Consider the following 16,412-nt stretch of genomic DNA (forward strand, 5'->3'; position numbering starts at 1 on the left):
AGAATCCAGTTTACTAATAAGATATGTTATGTTCAAATGATACTTCTTTGTAGTAGCTTTTTTTTTCCTCTTTGAAACTGTATATGAATTCATCTTTATCTTTGACATTTTAAAATGTTATAAGGACATTTATAGGTGTGGGCCTTTTGTCATTCATTGCTCTGGAGATTTTTCAGTCTAAAGACTTGTATACAGCATTCCTTTAACTCTTTTATTATTCCTTCTTTTAGTCTTTTCCTTTCTTTTCTTTTATTCTCTCCATTTCCTATTTTTGGATACCTATTGGTTAAAAGTTAAACAATGCCTGGAGAAAAACTCAAAATAAAACAGAAAAAAAAATTTAAGTTTAAAAAATAAGGATGGGTAAAGATTTATTAGGGGAACAAACAAAAATAAAGCAAATGTGACATTATTAATTTCAAAGAAAATAGAATTATAATATTTATGAAGAGTATAATGCACAATAAAGTTATGGATTACATATTTAAATGCACAGAAAAAGATATATACATCTAAAAATCCAAACTACTAGATATAAAAGGAGAAATAAAAAGCATAGTTATTGTGGAAAACAACATGTAGTTTAAGAGCTTAAATGATAGTCCAGGCTAAGAGTTTTATATGCATTAATATTTAATCCTCCAACAATGCTGAGGCAGATACTATTTTTCTCATTTTATAGGGTAGAAAACTTAGTGTTAGAAATTTTAAGCAACGTGCCAAAGGGTTAAATAACTACGAAGTAGCAGAATTGGGTTTCAAACCCAAGTTTATCTGATTCTTGAGTCTGGGGTTCTAATTCTCTGCGTTTTGCCGTTTTCTCACTCCCTTCCCTTCCGCAGATGAAAACTCAATAACATAGATTGTGAATGATGACTGTTTGATTTACAAAATATATATGTCAAACTCTCTACTCAATGTGGTGCCAATACAGCGAGATTCTTTCGTCACAGTTGTTCTTTGTCCTGTAAGGTGTGAGGAGTTTTGACAAATGCGGTGTCATGTATCCATCACTACAGTCCCATACAGAAAAGTTTCACAGTCCTCAAAGTTCCCTGTGCTTCCCCTGGCTAACCCTCCCACCTCCTCAAGCCTCTGACAACCACCGGGATGTGTTTTCTGGGACCATACTTTTGTCTTTGTCAGAATTTCATACAAATGGTATCATACAATATATATTCTTCTGAAACGTTCTTTTTTCACTTGAGCGATGTATATTTAAGCAACAGCATATAACACTTACACATGTTGCGTAGATTAACAGCTCATTCTTTTTATTCACTGAATATTATTCCATAATATGCATGTACTGTCGTTTGTTTATTCATTTGCCCATTGATGTCCATCTTGGTTGCTTCCTGCTTTGTGTGTGTCCTGATTTTTAAAGGTTAACAGCGAATATTCACTATTATAGGTGCTAGGTGGAAGACATGACAGGACTTGTCATAATATACTGTCTATCACTGGTATATTTAATTTTCCAATTACCAATGAAAAATGGCTCAGGTCATTCAATATGATTTTTAAAGATGCAATAAATCATACTTTGTTACTAAACAAGGAAGTATGAAAATAAATGAACTGAGCATTCGGTAAAGAGATTAGAAACAGAGAAACAAGCAAGCCAATGGAAAGGTGAAAGAAGGGGATGATAAAACAGACATTGATAAATTGGAAAATGCAAAACAGAAGAAATGGTAAATAATTTCAAGAAATTTTCACCTGGAATAAATCCTGTAACTTGTATAAACAACTTTAGCACGTTTGATCAAGAAAAAAGACAAAATCCTTCAAGTATATAAAATAATATACTTATGTAATAAGTATATATTATACTTACATAATATACTTGTATATAATATAAGTATATTAGAACAAAAAAGGAGATATAAGCCATGTAAATGGTTTTAGAGTATAGAAAACACTATGAATTTCATGAGTATATTTTATAAAGCCAAAAGAATACTAAAATCAATATTGGGCATAGACCTTCCCCCAACTATGAAATAATCTAATTTATTTTTGGAAAAAATCTTAAAAAATTTGCTAGCAAATTACTTCAACTGGCTATTAAAAGAAATGGACACACTTTGTATGTTTTGTCCCAGGAACGAAAGGACAGTACTAAATAATGCGTCATTTCAATAAAAGAGAAAAGCATAATTTTAAAAGGTACCCCAAAGGTATTAATAATAATTATTAACTTGATTAAGTTATAATAATTTCTAACTTTCATTGAATGCTTAAACTGTGTCGAGAACTGTTCCAATGCTCAGTATACACTAGCTCATTGAATTCTCACAAACCCATCAAAAAATAAGTACTGTTATCATCGCTTTACCAATTTTATAGAAAAGGAAACCAAGACACAGATAGTTTAAATAACTTACCCAAGGTCGCACAACTGAGAAGTAGCAAAGCCAGGACGTGAACCCAGGAAATATGACTCAGAACTGTGCTCTTGTCCACTGGCATACAGATTCACAGAACCTATTTCTGATTAAAAACAGCAAATATGAAAACCACGGGACAACAACCACTACCAACGAATCCGCCACCACTCACTGCTAGTACTGTTAGCGCCGCCTGAAATAGCTGAGATAAATGCAGTCAGTGGTTAAGGCAGGGTAGCATAAGGGAAGCCATCCTATAGAGGGAATCCCTGTTGGAACTGTAAATGACCCGGATCCACCAGACACCCCCCTTTACCTGTCAGCAATGCATGTAGCCCAGATAAGTAAGCACCTGCTTGCGAGAAATACGCATTCTCTGCTCTTTTCATAGCCCCGGCTTATACATAGACCTCCCTATTGCAGTGAGGTGATAACTTTATTCTTTAAGTTTTCTGAGAAATTCTTTAAGTTTCCTCTGGGAAAGAGCGCTATGCTGGTATCCATCACTGGAGGCAGGAGAGAGGGATGACCTGGCCACTCAAGCACTACCACACCAGATGGTCAACATGCCGAGACCTCCCTTTTCAGCCCGTTTGCCCTATATAACTGCCTCAAAATGTTGCAGTTTTAAGATGGTTCTTTGGGACATTAGTTCGCCATCTTCCCCCTTGCTGGCAAACTGTAATGAAAAACCCTTTCTCTGGCTGCCGGGTGACATGGTGGTTAAGTTGCATGTTCCACTTTGGCGGCCCGGTGTTCGCTGGCTCAGATTCCAGGTGTGGACCTATGCACTGCTTATCAAGCCATGCTGTGGCAGGTGTCCCACATATAAAAAAATAGAGGAAGACGGGCACAGATGTTAGCTCAGGGCTAATCTTCCTAAAAAAACCCAAAACCCAAAAAACAAAAAAAACCCCTTTCTCTCTTACCACCTTGCCTCTTGACTGCTGGCTTGTCTTTGCAGCGAGTAGAAGACTCCTTTTAGTGGCAATAGTATCACAACATAAAATTAGGAGTAGAAATATAGCATAATAAAGAGTATGTGTTTGAACCTAAAAGTGCACATCGTTAAACAATCAAACACCAAGAGCAAGAGCAGGGCAAGTATGCCGTCCGTTCATGTTATTTCACACGTTCCCAGAAATTCTAGGCCATTGAATGAGAAATGAAACAAATTACAAAGAAGTACATCTTTTGGAAACGAAAACATTTAGTTACCATAATTTGCATGTGATTTAGTAGTCTATCTAGGAAACCCAAGAGAATTATTGGGAAATCATTAGACGTAATAACAAGAGATCAGTAAAGTATTCAGATGGAAAAAAATGCAAAGAGGTCAATTTTTTTGTTATTTGCCAATTTTAAGGGAAGAAAAAGCCCATTACCAATAACCAATAAATTATAAACTGTCTAAGAATAATAATTAGGAACGAAATAAATCCAGCTACAAAACTTTGCTGAAAAATCCAAAAGAAGATCTGAAATACGTGATATTTGATGGAATGACTAAATATCATAAATTATTCCAACGTTGTACTGCTAAACTGACTTTCTGTGAGGTCAGGGTGGTAGAGCCATGATTTGTAGCATGTGCTGATTTTCGTGGTGTAAAAACTGCCATCATGGCTGATTTTAAGATACCAAGAGTTTGAAACCACCTGGCAAAATTCCTGAATTATTTAACAGTTGGCTTTCATGGGCTGGTAAGAGCTGGATCAGAACACAACTGAATTATTCCCAATTTAATTTGTATGTTTAATGTAATTGCATTCTAAGCCTCATTATTATGTTTTTTGAAGCTAGACAAAGTAATTTAAAATTCATCTGAAGTTCCTTTTGGAAAACAACATCGTGATACTAGCCAGCACAATTTTGCAAAAGCAGTAAGCAGGGCTTGCACTACTCTATAGGAAAGCATGTTCTAAACTATGCTGAAAAACAGTGTGTTGTAGCATAGAAATCAACAGATGTGTGGCTCACCATAGCTAAGGTTCATAATAGATTCTATATATGTAAAAAACCCATTGTGTGATAATATTTAACTTTACTTTTAGTTGTAGAAACAAAAACTTATACAGTGAGGTACCACTTTTTGCAACCTTCCTGGAAATCTATTTATTAATAGATATTAAGAACTTTAAAGAGTCTATACCATTTAATACACACAGTCTATTCTTTTTTTGTTGGTGAGGAAGATTGGCCCGGAGCTGCCATCTGCTGTCAACTCTCCTCCTTTTGCTTTGTTTTTAACACCCCTACCCTGTATGTCAGATGCTGCCACAGCATGGCTCAGCAAACCGGGTGTAGGTCTGTAACTGGGATCTGAACCTGTGAACCGCAGGCTACCAAAGCGGAGCGCATGAACCCAACCATTACACCACTGGGCCAGCCCCCCAGTCTATTCTCTTTTTAGATATATATTTTCAATATATTTTTCAGTTTAGTGAAAAATTGGAAACAATCTGGATATCTCTCCTCATGTGAGGTTATTTTGCCTCATGTGTCTGAAACCCACCGCAGCCAGCTGAAAGAATGGGGGAAGGAGATTTGTACGGACATTTGTAGATATTTCACAGAACTCAAGGGCAGGAAGTATAGGTGGTTCCACGAGAACCCAACAGAAAACTGAAAAAAGCCTTCTGTATCCAGGACAGCTGTGTTCTTCATATTGGTCTCTGATGCTCCATGTTCTCTTGTCTGTGCCTGGCTTTTGTGGGGCTCTAAAGAAAATATTTTTTGTGTTTCTGCACTTAGAGATTTTTTTGAGCAAATTTTACTGAGACCTGGGACCTGGTTAAAAAAGTAAGCTGTGGAAGGTAATTTAAAACTGTGAGAACTCCAGAGAGATTTACCTCACTCCAGAGGTGCGTATTTAGATTTCAAGAAGTGAGGGGAGATCTGGGATGTGGAGACATCCCCAGGTTGTAAAGCTGAACACATGGTTTTGTCTTTCAAACTCTAGATAAATGTATTTGCATTCCAAAAGGTTAGATTGGGAACTCAGGATCCTTCCCAAGGAGCAAAGGCTTTTCTCCCTCTATCTGGAGGAGAGGGGACAATGTGTATTTCAGCAGTTGGATTCATTGTTTTGACTTTCTTGCCTATAAAACAGGCTCCATATTTGTGTAGGATAACACCCAGCTTTTGTAGCATTGCCCTAAGAAATTGAGGCACAGGGGAATCACAGGTTATTTGTTGTGAAGTAAACAATAATTGAATTGCTCTGCTCCAGAAACCTGTGTGTGCATTCAGGGTAAAATTAATAAATAGGGGTATTACGAATTTAGCAGCTTTTTTGTTCCATTCTCCAGCTTCTCCCTGCAGCTTTGCTCATCAGCACATACAGCCCTAAAATGGCTATTCCTCAGACCCCTGAAAGGCCCAGCACCCAAGGCCAAGTAGTTCAGTTTTCTTAGTCTCTCAGTTACAAATTTCCCTGAGAGAGAAACAAATCAGAATTCACCTTACCACACCAGGAATAAGTGTACAGATTTTTGAGTGGAAAAGAAGAGGAAATGATTGGCTTCTTTAAGACAACCTCCAATAGTAGGAAAAATGATTAAGGTATATCTAATACCATGGATTATTATGCAGTTACTAAAACTGTGTTTTTGAAGAATATTTAATGATTCTGGATTATGTTCATGATATGTGTTTATGCCTTTGAGGATATTAGTCTGTATTTTTATTTCCTTGTAATGTGTCTGGTTTCTGTAGTAGGGTAATACTGGCCTCAGAAAATAAGTAGGGACGTGTTCCCTCCACTTCTGTTTTTCTGGAAAAGAATGGGTAGAATTGAAACCATTTCTTCCTTAAATATTTGGTAGAATTCACCCATGAAACCATCTGACCCTGGAGTTTTACTTGATGGAATATTTTTAACTCCGTGTTCAATTTTTTTAATAGGTATAGGACTATTCCTGTTATCTACTTCTTCTTGAATGAATTTTGGTAGTTTTGTCTTTCAAGGAATTGGTACTTTATGGACGTTTTTAAAGGGAAGCAACTTTAGATTCCAATTAGGTGTCGTTCTTACAAAGCCTTAACTTTTCTTTTAAAGGCTTATTGTAATCCTAAATTCAATAACACATTTTAGCAGAATTTTCTTTCCTCAACTCCTTGTGCCCAGACTTCTAGGATTCAGACAGTATGAAAGCAGCTGATTCTTTCTTATCTCTCAACCATGGCAATGGTGTTTCTGGCCTGAAGAATCCTTCTTGCAGTCGCCTTTTCCTCAGTTTATAAAGGTGTTGTCTATTTCAGTTCCTCTAACCAGGTGGACCCCTACTGTCTTCCCCACGAGAACAAGGAAGTGAATGGGCAGTGCGTGTCGCTTCTGTGAGAGTAAAAAGTCGACAAACCACCACCACCACCACCACCAATAAAACCATGTCTAATATTTCTCCTGATTGTGACACAATTTTTTCACTTTACTCTTGGATTGAAAATCTCTCCTAATCTTGTCTTTCAGTCTAGGAGCTTGTTTAAATTAATTGTATGCAATGCTTAATTAGTTAATAGGCTCTAGGGACCAAGTTTGCCTTAGTAACATTTAGCAACTGACAGTCATTATTCTAGTTAAACTTTAGTTTGACAGGGATGTACCCCACAATCCAAAACCGAACGTTTTGGCTAGAAAATTTGAACTTCAAAATTAAGGTTTAAAATTATTTTATCACACTTACTATGAATTTAATCTCAGTCAGTTGAACAACTAGAATATTCAAGAATTTGATGGATTCTTAACCAAATTTCTCCTGGATAATTGACTTCTTTTATAAGCCAGGTGTATTGAAGTGTAATTTACGTACTGTACATTTCACCTTTTTTAGTATATAATTCTCCGGATTTTGACAAACGTTAATTGGCTTCTTGAGTTTTCTTCTTCCTATTCTTTCATCCTCCTATTGCCTTCCTGTTACTGTTAGGCTGTTACATTAAGACCCCAAAGTGAAGAGAGTAGCAAAATAGAAAAAATGTGTTGACATTTGCATTTTAAGGTGGAATTATAATTGTACCATATAGTGAATATTTTGTGCATGCATGACCCCTCCTATTAAGCTAAACTTAAGTTTATCTTAAGCTAAACTTGTGAAATTGCTGGATCAAAGAGTATTAGGGTTTTTAATACAGAACCTCAAAATTGTTCTTCTGAAAGACTTTGCTGTTAAATCTCCGTCAGTATGCATGAGAAAAATGTTTCTCAACTTTATTGCATTTCTTTGTTTCATGTTTGAAACTTCCATGCTTAATACAGCTCTGATTTGAAGTAGCTACAGAATAAATGTTTGCTAAACTGAGTTGAACTAAAAATATCTTTGCCAAGTTTATGTAATTTAAGGTAAGGATGCTTATATTACTAAATTAAAAGAACAGAAACTTCAAAATGAAGTGGATATTATTTTTCAACTGGTTACTATACTATACTATAATGAAAAATACTTAAGGTGAAAATTTAGAATCCCATATTGTGCTGATATAGAGAATGTAATTTTGAATAAAATAATATCTATAAAATATTAAAGTGATGATTCTTACATAAGAAAAAGAGTCTGGCACCATTTTATGAAAATAATTGCTCAGACTCTGCCAGTCTACTTTGCTATTTATCACAGGTGTCAATTCTCATTCATTTCTCTTACATGATTTTTCTTTTTTTTTTTTTTTTTTTAAAGATTTTATTCCTTTTTCTCCCCAAAGCTCCCTGGTACATAGTTGTATATTCTTCATTGTGGGTCCTTCTAGTTGTGGCATGTGGGACACTGCCTCAGCGTGGTTTGATGAGTAATGCCATGTCCACGCCCAGGATTCGAACCAACGAAACACTGGGCCTCCTGCAGCGGAGCGCGCGAACTCAACCACTCGGCCACAGGGCCAGCCCCTCTTACATGATTTTTCTAACAATTGATGCTAAGGCATTGATGCATAGTACTTCCCATTAACACGTAACAAAAAAGCTCTATCCTAAAAAAAAGGGATATCTTAGAAAAATCATAAGGACTATCTAGCGTGCTGAGAGTTTGCCGATTTTGTAAGCAGTAACTAAGGACAAATATATTTGGTTGCATTTTGACAAGTTACTCATCTTTGTTCTGGGTAGAAAGAAGTGACCTCTCCAGCCTGCTTAACCTTACCTGCTAATTGTACCAACTGAATGGCTAGATCCTTATTTATAATGAGATTTCTGTTAGGAAGGACTCTGAAGAAAATCCAAACCCATAGAGATGACTAAATTCTCTCTGATAAAATGAGACAATTTTGTCCAATGAGGAAAATCATTATAGATTTTAAAATTAAACTATGATTCTGACTTTAGTTGCATATATCACATAAAAGGATAAGTCGACTCAAATATCCTGAAAATGGAGACTCCAAATGCTTTTGTTTAAATTACTAAGGTAAATTCACGTGGATGTGGTGTTCAGTGTCAGTGTAGTAGATACTTACTTCAGTGCTTAAGTTGTGTATGTACACACAGAAAACCAGAGTATTATAATGTCTAATGGCTTTATCTAAAGAATCGTTTCATATGGACAGAAATGAAAAGGGGCTTTTGGGGAAAAAGTCTAATGTTTCAAAGAAAATCTGTGTGAAGTAACTAAGGTGAAACAGATTTTAAGCTTTTAAAGTCTCTTCGCTTCAGTAACTTAAGCCAAAAAGAAGAATAAAATCTTGAGGTGAAAAGCAATAAGACTCCATTTTTAATGCTCAAACAGTCTTCCGGATGGTTCTCTGTTCAGCTTGATAACAGAAATCATCTTTGCCTATGCCAGACACCAACCGGAATTTCCCTTTGGAGTCCCCTAATCTCACTTTTGTGCCTTCTTTTCTGTATATTGCTTATTTGGAACAGTTATCTTTCTTTTTTGTAACCAGGTAACTTCTCTTAGGTGCTTTTATAGACATAGCTATTCTGAGAGTCTGTTGCAGTGACAACTCATCAGAAAAAAGACTGATGTTGAGCCAAGACTAAACAGTAAAAAAAAAAAAAGAAAAAATCAAGAAACCATGAACCCCCTGAGACATAACCTCCTTACCTGAACTATGACTATTAAATTCATTTTATATTTTATTCAGATTTGAGACTCCCAGGGCAGAAACAATCACCCTTAAAAGAATGCTTTTCCAAACAAATTGGAAATACACAAAACATTGGCTTGTGTGTTTGTTGCTATTTTCAACAATATGAACAATTTTATAAATCATTTCAGTTTTATTACCAGGAAACATTGGCTTCATAGGGCAAATTTCAGTGTCTTCATTATTTATATCAATCCTTTTATCTAACTTATAAAAGTACAGAATAGAAAAGAAAGTAGCGCAGAAGGGCTGGTTACGAAAAACAGCATTTCCTGAGTGTACCCGTTGCCGCCCATCCCATTCAGGCTGCTCCCAGCAGCACAGATCCAAATGGTTTTCTGCATTCCCCACACAGGTTACTTATGCCACTCTTCCTTTTCTTATCCACTGAAGACGTTACTGTCAACTTCCTGTTCTACGTCAGATTTAACTCACTTTCCGATCTCCCCAATTTTATCTACCTTGCCTGATATTACTATTTCAGCTCTTCAGTTGTTTACGTATGCAATCAACAATATACACAATATGTGTACTATACTTAGCTTCCATCTCTGGTTCCCTTAACTAGAGTCAGTATCTCTTGACTCCTTGGTTTGTCAGTTGAAAAAATTAGTGGGGAAAACCCTCTCTCTCCCTCCTTCCTCTTCCCACTTTCGTCAATCCAGTTTTACTTTTAAATTGCTGTGTTTGAAAACATTTGCTATTTTGTAGCCACAATTAATATTTCCAAATTTTGTTATTGATTGATTGATCCTCAAAGTTGGAAGGTGGTAATTGACATTTATATTGTTATGACTATGGGAATATTCTCATCACAAAGCCAAGTGGTGTGCTCAGATTTCTTTTCTTTCTCTACAGTTCCATTATCATGACTTCTGTTTTGCTCAAAGATGATTGTTCACATGGGTTCTTTCCCAACTCCATCAATCATCCCACATTAGAGTTTGCCCTGTATTTGGATTGTGCCTACTTTTACAGTCCCTCCTGCCCCGGACCCCCATGCTGGTTTATCGTGCTCTTTTCCTATTGGGAAAAGAATTACAAGTCCTTTTCACCCAAACCCAATGCCTTCAGCTTCTTGCTCATTCTGACTCTTGCTTAAAATCCCTTGCATTTTTATTCTTGAAACTCACTGATCTCCTCTTAAATTTGGATTAGCTGTTGTTTCGTATTTCAAATATAATTTTATTTTACTGTTTGGTTTTCTCATAATTGAGTTTTTCCCTAGCATTTTGTGGGTTTTTTTTTCATATCCTTTGGTTTCCAGGTTATCATTTGTATCGCATAATCTATGTTGTCCCCCCTTTTTCCGAAAAATTATTTTATTGAAGGCCAGGCAAAAGAAGTGGTGCTACTAATTTTTGTATAAATAATTAATTTTATAGAATGACTTTCAGTAAACCAGATGGTGAACATTTGCTGAAAAAAAAATATTTTATCGAGGTCCTATTGGCTTATACCATTGTGTAAATTTTAGGTGTACGTTATTATGTTTCAGTTTCTGTACAGACTGTTGTCCACTCTGTGCACATCTTCCTCCAGGGTCTGCCGCTTGCATGCTCTTGTCTAGACCTGTCACTGCCCGCTGTCGTCTTGGTTCTTTCCTTCACTGCTCTTCTAGTTCGCCTCCTGTGTTTCCTGAATACTGTATTTTTCTCTCATGTTTCACTTCTTTGTTTTCCTGGAGGGCATTCTCAAGTAGCTTCCTAAAAGGAAATTCTGGAGTCACGTGTGTCTGAAAATATCTTTAGCCTAAGCTTACACATAACTGGTGATTCAGTAGCTAAAGGGATTCGCGGGTCAGCAACATCCTCCTTTAGAACGTGGACGATATTCCCCCCTTGCCTACCTCCTGCTTGTCCCCCTCATTTCTTTCCTCTGAATCTAGATCCTCTCCAAGGATCCACCCTTGACCTTATCCTCTTCTGTGCGTATTTTAAATATTCTATCCTATGGTTACCTCTTCTCATCTTCTGTCAATCCTCTTCCATTTACTTCCTATTTTGAAATCTCAAATCTGATGACTCTGCTCTCATTCTATTTGCTCTTGGGGGTTTCAGGATTAAAAAAATCATTTAATATCATTTTTGGGAAGAAAAGAGGAAATAAATTTGTATTCTCAGTCATCCATCTTGAGCCAGAAATCTGTATCAAGACTTTTAAACACTTAAATTTTAAGATTTTAATATTTAATGACTGATGTATTCATTTATATTTTTGCCTTTAACTCTCACAACAGCTCTTTGAAGTATTTTCCTCAGATGTCAGATGTAGAAACAGGGAGTGGATAGTTTCTCTAATATGTCAAACTTCTCTCTGGTAGTGGGTGATGTTTACAAATCTAGAGGTATCTGATTTTAGATACCATGCTCATTCTGAGATCATTGAGAAATAGATGTTGTTGTGTAGAAGGGAGTGCATTCCAGTCTGAAGGGAGAGAAAAGCAGTAGTAAACCATGAACATACTCATGAAAGAGGAATATCCAGGTATCTTGATCATTTGGGAAATGCACAACATGAAAATTGAGGCCTTGCACAGAGTGGGAAATAATTTGATAAGAAATTATTGATTCCCTACTACGTACAAGAAATGGGGGATGCAACAGTGAACCAAGATGGGGTGGTGATTGCTCTTATTGAACTCACCATCACATGAAGTGGACCAAATAAAGGAGTAAACACAGAAAGAGTGCACGTTGCACCAAGCGCCATGAAGGAATAATGCTGATCTCATGGAGCTATTGTGTGGATTGCGTGTACCAATGTATGTAAAGCACCTGGAGCCCTACCATTATTATTTTCATGATTTAAAAAAAAAATATCGTTAGGAAGTAAGTAAACAGAATGTGTTACAAGAATAACAGGGACCACTGAGTTTGTATACACGGGTTAATGAAAGTCTTTCTGCTAAGGTGGTATTTATAGACTTGACATGTGAGAAGAAGCCAAGCCATGCAAATAATGAGGGAAAAGAGTGATTCATCAGAAAGAATGGAGGAGCAAATGCCACAAGGCAGAACGTTTTAAGGGAGGTTAAGGAAGTGAATACTGACCTGTTTGACTGGAGCAATTAGATAGGGGAGAGATTTATGAGATATAGTTGGAGAGGCAGGCAGAAGTATACTATGCGTATCTCTGTGGGCCATGGTAATGTTTCATAAATATTTGTTGAATGGATGAAGAAACAAAAAAATAAAGATCTACTGAACTGTGCAATGCCTGGCAAATGTAGAGAAACACGTGGAGGCCTTGTTGTGGGAGACCCTGAGTGCTGGTCTGGAACGAATATCATTGGTTTAATAGACATTGAAAATATGCTGTTCATCTTCCAAACAAGGGAGTACATGGGCAGGACTGTCCACATAATTTGTGGAGCCCAGTGAAAAATAAAAATGTGGGTCTCCTTGTTCATAACTAAAGAATTTCAAGAGGGTGACAGCAGAATATTAAACAAAGCATGACTCTTCTTAGCATAGGGTCCTGTGCAATTGTAGAGGTCACATGCCTGTCAAGCCTGCTCTGGACATAGCTAATAATCTTTTAGAAGATTTGTCTTTCGGGGCACAGTGTAGATACAGGGAGACTATCTAGTGAACAATTAAAATACTCTTTGTACAGAGTGATGAGGAGAAGCTGGGTGGTGGCAGTGAAAATGACAAGGAGGACCAATGGAAAAACTACGGCAGAGATAGACTATATAAATAGTAATAGTGGTTGGATAGGGGGGATAGAGTTAGAAAAGGAAAATACTAAGGTGATTAGATATTGTGGCAGAGTGACCATGAGGAAGGAGAGCTGCTTGTTAGACCGTCTACTGTGTGCCTCAATCTCGTAGGTACGTTACCAAAATTTAATGCTCAGAACAGCGCGTTTCTATCAATTGTAATTATTATGATTTTAAAGATAATGCAACCATGGTTTAAAGAGTCTAAGTAAGTTGCCTCAAGTCATAAATCTAACCAGTGTCTTTGCACCTGGATTTCAGGCTTAGGTCTGATTCTACCTGTGCTCTCTCCACTATAGTGCACGGCCTCCTTCTACTGAGAAGGTAAACGAGTGGCGTTCCTAGTTTGCGATACAGTAATTGAAGAAAGTATTCTCCAGATATGGCTTCTTCATCATTCATTTATTCAACATATGCTTACTGAGTGCCAATTGTATGCCCAGGATCTGTGCTCAGTGCTGCTGATAAAAAGATGAAAGAGATTATTTTAGCATTCCTGTGTAACGAAAAACTCAATAGTAGTGTTGCTGAAAAATAGAATTCATGCTAAAACTTCCTCTCTTTAGTATGATTTCACTTCTGGACCATATTGCTGACAGGTATATCCCACTGATTAGAACTGCTAATTCTAGTATATTGTATTACTTTACACATAGTACACATATACATATGGTGATAGCTTAGTATAGTAGTTACTATAAATGGCCAAACTCTTTGTCACCTGTTAGCAACATGATCATGGACTAATTGACTAACCTTTCCATTCCTCAGTTTCCTGAAAAAAGGGGATAGTAAAGGTGCCCATCTTGGGGAACTGTTAAGAGGACTAGTGAGTAAAAACATAAACTGCCTTGAACAATGCCCAGCACACAGTCAACACTCAATAAATGTTAAATCTTTACCATTTCTTCTGCCCACAACTTTTTTTTAGCTAAGTCCTAGATTTTTACGGACAATATAAAGAAAATAGTAGGTGGAAAGGCACAAGACAAAACAAGTTTGTGATTTTTATCCATTATTGGGACTAATACAGTGCTAGAAATTTTCAATGGAGCTGTGGTAAGAAAAAAATCAATTGTTATTTTTAGACCAGTAAATCTTAACAACCAGTGTCTAGCTTGTTAGTAATTATTCCACTAGGCATTAGCATACTTTACCAGTTAGTCAAATAATATTATACGTGTATATTTTATGTGCTCGTGAACACACACACACATAGAAGTGCAGGCGTAGCTTGGATGCTATGTCAGCAGTGTACTAAGTGGTGATAATGATTAACCTTGTAGTATTCTCAAGAGTTTTTCACATAAAATTAACTTTGTGAAATATTAGTAATTAAGCCATAAACCTGTACTGGTAAACTGTATTGGAGTCATATAATACGTACTTGATAGTTTTACATTTCTTCTGCATTACACTTTATCTTATCTGTCTAGTGAAAATCAGACTATTTTAGGAAGAGAAAATTAGTGGTAGCATTGTACGGCTCCCAAAGGTACCGCAGTTGTGTTTTCCTTTTTAGACTCTTTGAGTTGAAAAGGATAGTTCATTTGCATTATGACTTTGTTTCATTGATTTTATCACAAATAATAGAAATAACTGATTACAACTTGTAACAGGATTGCCAGAGATCATTATGAAAAAGACTGTTCAGGGTCTGTGGACTATTTCTTGACTGATTTTATTTTAGCTCTCATACTTTACTTTCTTTTTCTTTTTTTTTGAGCCTTTTTTTTTTTTTTAAAGATTGGCACCTGAGCTAACAGCCGTTGCCAATCTTCTTTTTTTTTTTCCTGCTTTTTTCCCCCAAATCCTCCCAGTACCTAGTTGTATATTCTTAGTTGTGGGTCCTTCTAGTTGTGGCATGTGGGACTCCACCTCAACATGGCCTAATGAGCGGTGCCATGTCCGCGCCCAGGATCCGAACCAGCAAAACCCTGGGCTGCCGAAGTGGAGCGCGCGAACTTAACCACTTGGCCACGGGGCCAGCCCCCTGATACTTTATTTTCTGATCTCCAGTATTAATTCATGAATAAAGCCACCATTCCGAGCTCCCTTCCTCCGTTGTCCTGTTACAGTATTCTCTTTTCCTGGAGTGTCTTGCCCTTCCTTAAGTATTTTCTTAATTGCTTTATCCTGAAACAGTTTCTTCTTTTTTCTATATTCCAAAAATACTTTATTTTTATTTACCTGTGGCACTTATTGCTTTAAGAAGATTGAGACAAATTAAAATGAAAATATGACATGCCAAAATTTATAGGATACAGCAAAAGCAGTTTTAAACAAAAGGGAAGTTTATAGCAATATAGGCCTACCTCAACAAACAAGAAAAATCTCAAATAAACAGTCTAACGGTGCACCTAAAGGAACTGGAAAAAGAAGAACAAATGAAGCCCAAAAATCAGTAGAAAGAAGGAAATAATAAAAATCAGTGCAGAAATAAATGAAATAGAGTCTAAAAAAAAATAGAAAAAAAATCAATGAAACGAAGAGCTGGTTCTTTCTAAAGATAAACAAAGTTGACAAACCTTTAACCAGACTCACCAAGAAAAAAAGAGAGAAGGGTCAAATATATGAATCAGAAATGAAAGAAGAGAAGTTACAATGGACACCTCAGAAATAGCATCATCATCTTGGTGAGCCTTTGGCAAGGAGGAATAGGCAGAGTGTGCTTGAGATGGAAGTGGTAGGCCAGGGCACCAACGTGTGTGAGAGGAATGGGCCCTGACTACAGGATAATGAATGTGTCAACACCCAACTCCACCCCCTCGTATCTGTCTTTTATAAACAGGCATCTGGAAATTGGGGCCCAAAAGGAGATAAATTCTGGGTCAAGGGGAGTCACTAAAAGCAAACACATCATCTACTCAAATGAGAGAACACCCAGCCCTGGAGTCCTCGGAAAGAACAACCAGGATCACCACTTTCCCTTTTGTTCATTACACTCGGTGAAATGGAGCTGTCTTTATTCTCTGCTGAGTGCGTGATGTACCAAGAGGGCTTGTTAAGAGTAGCTTTATTCCTCATGGCTTAGTTAGAGAGAACTAGTGTAAGCTGTTTATCCTATTCCTTAAATCCTCTAACTCAAGGGACAAATTGAACAAGTAGGAAAAGTAGGGACAGTGGGCTATCAGGTAGAGAAAGTCTCTAGAAACTGAACCAGAAAAGAAATAGATGAAGAAACTGGTTGTTCAATCTGGAAGGATTTAGGGGGT

At 36.8% G+C, this 16,412-nt stretch overlaps 1 long non-coding RNA gene across 1 annotated transcript in view; it reads left to right on the plus strand.

Annotated features, from left to right (window-relative positions):
* LOC111769355 (uncharacterized) overlaps positions 1–16,412 on the plus strand; it is a 218,751-nt gene that overhangs the window by 127,264 nt on the left and 75,075 nt on the right. The gene's annotated exons all lie outside the window — the stretch shown is intronic.

This window comes from Equus caballus, chromosome 20 (assembly GCF_041296265.1).
Source record: "Equus caballus isolate H_3958 breed thoroughbred chromosome 20, TB-T2T, whole genome shotgun sequence".
Classification (NCBI taxonomy): Eukaryota; Metazoa; Chordata; class Mammalia; order Perissodactyla; family Equidae; genus Equus; species Equus caballus.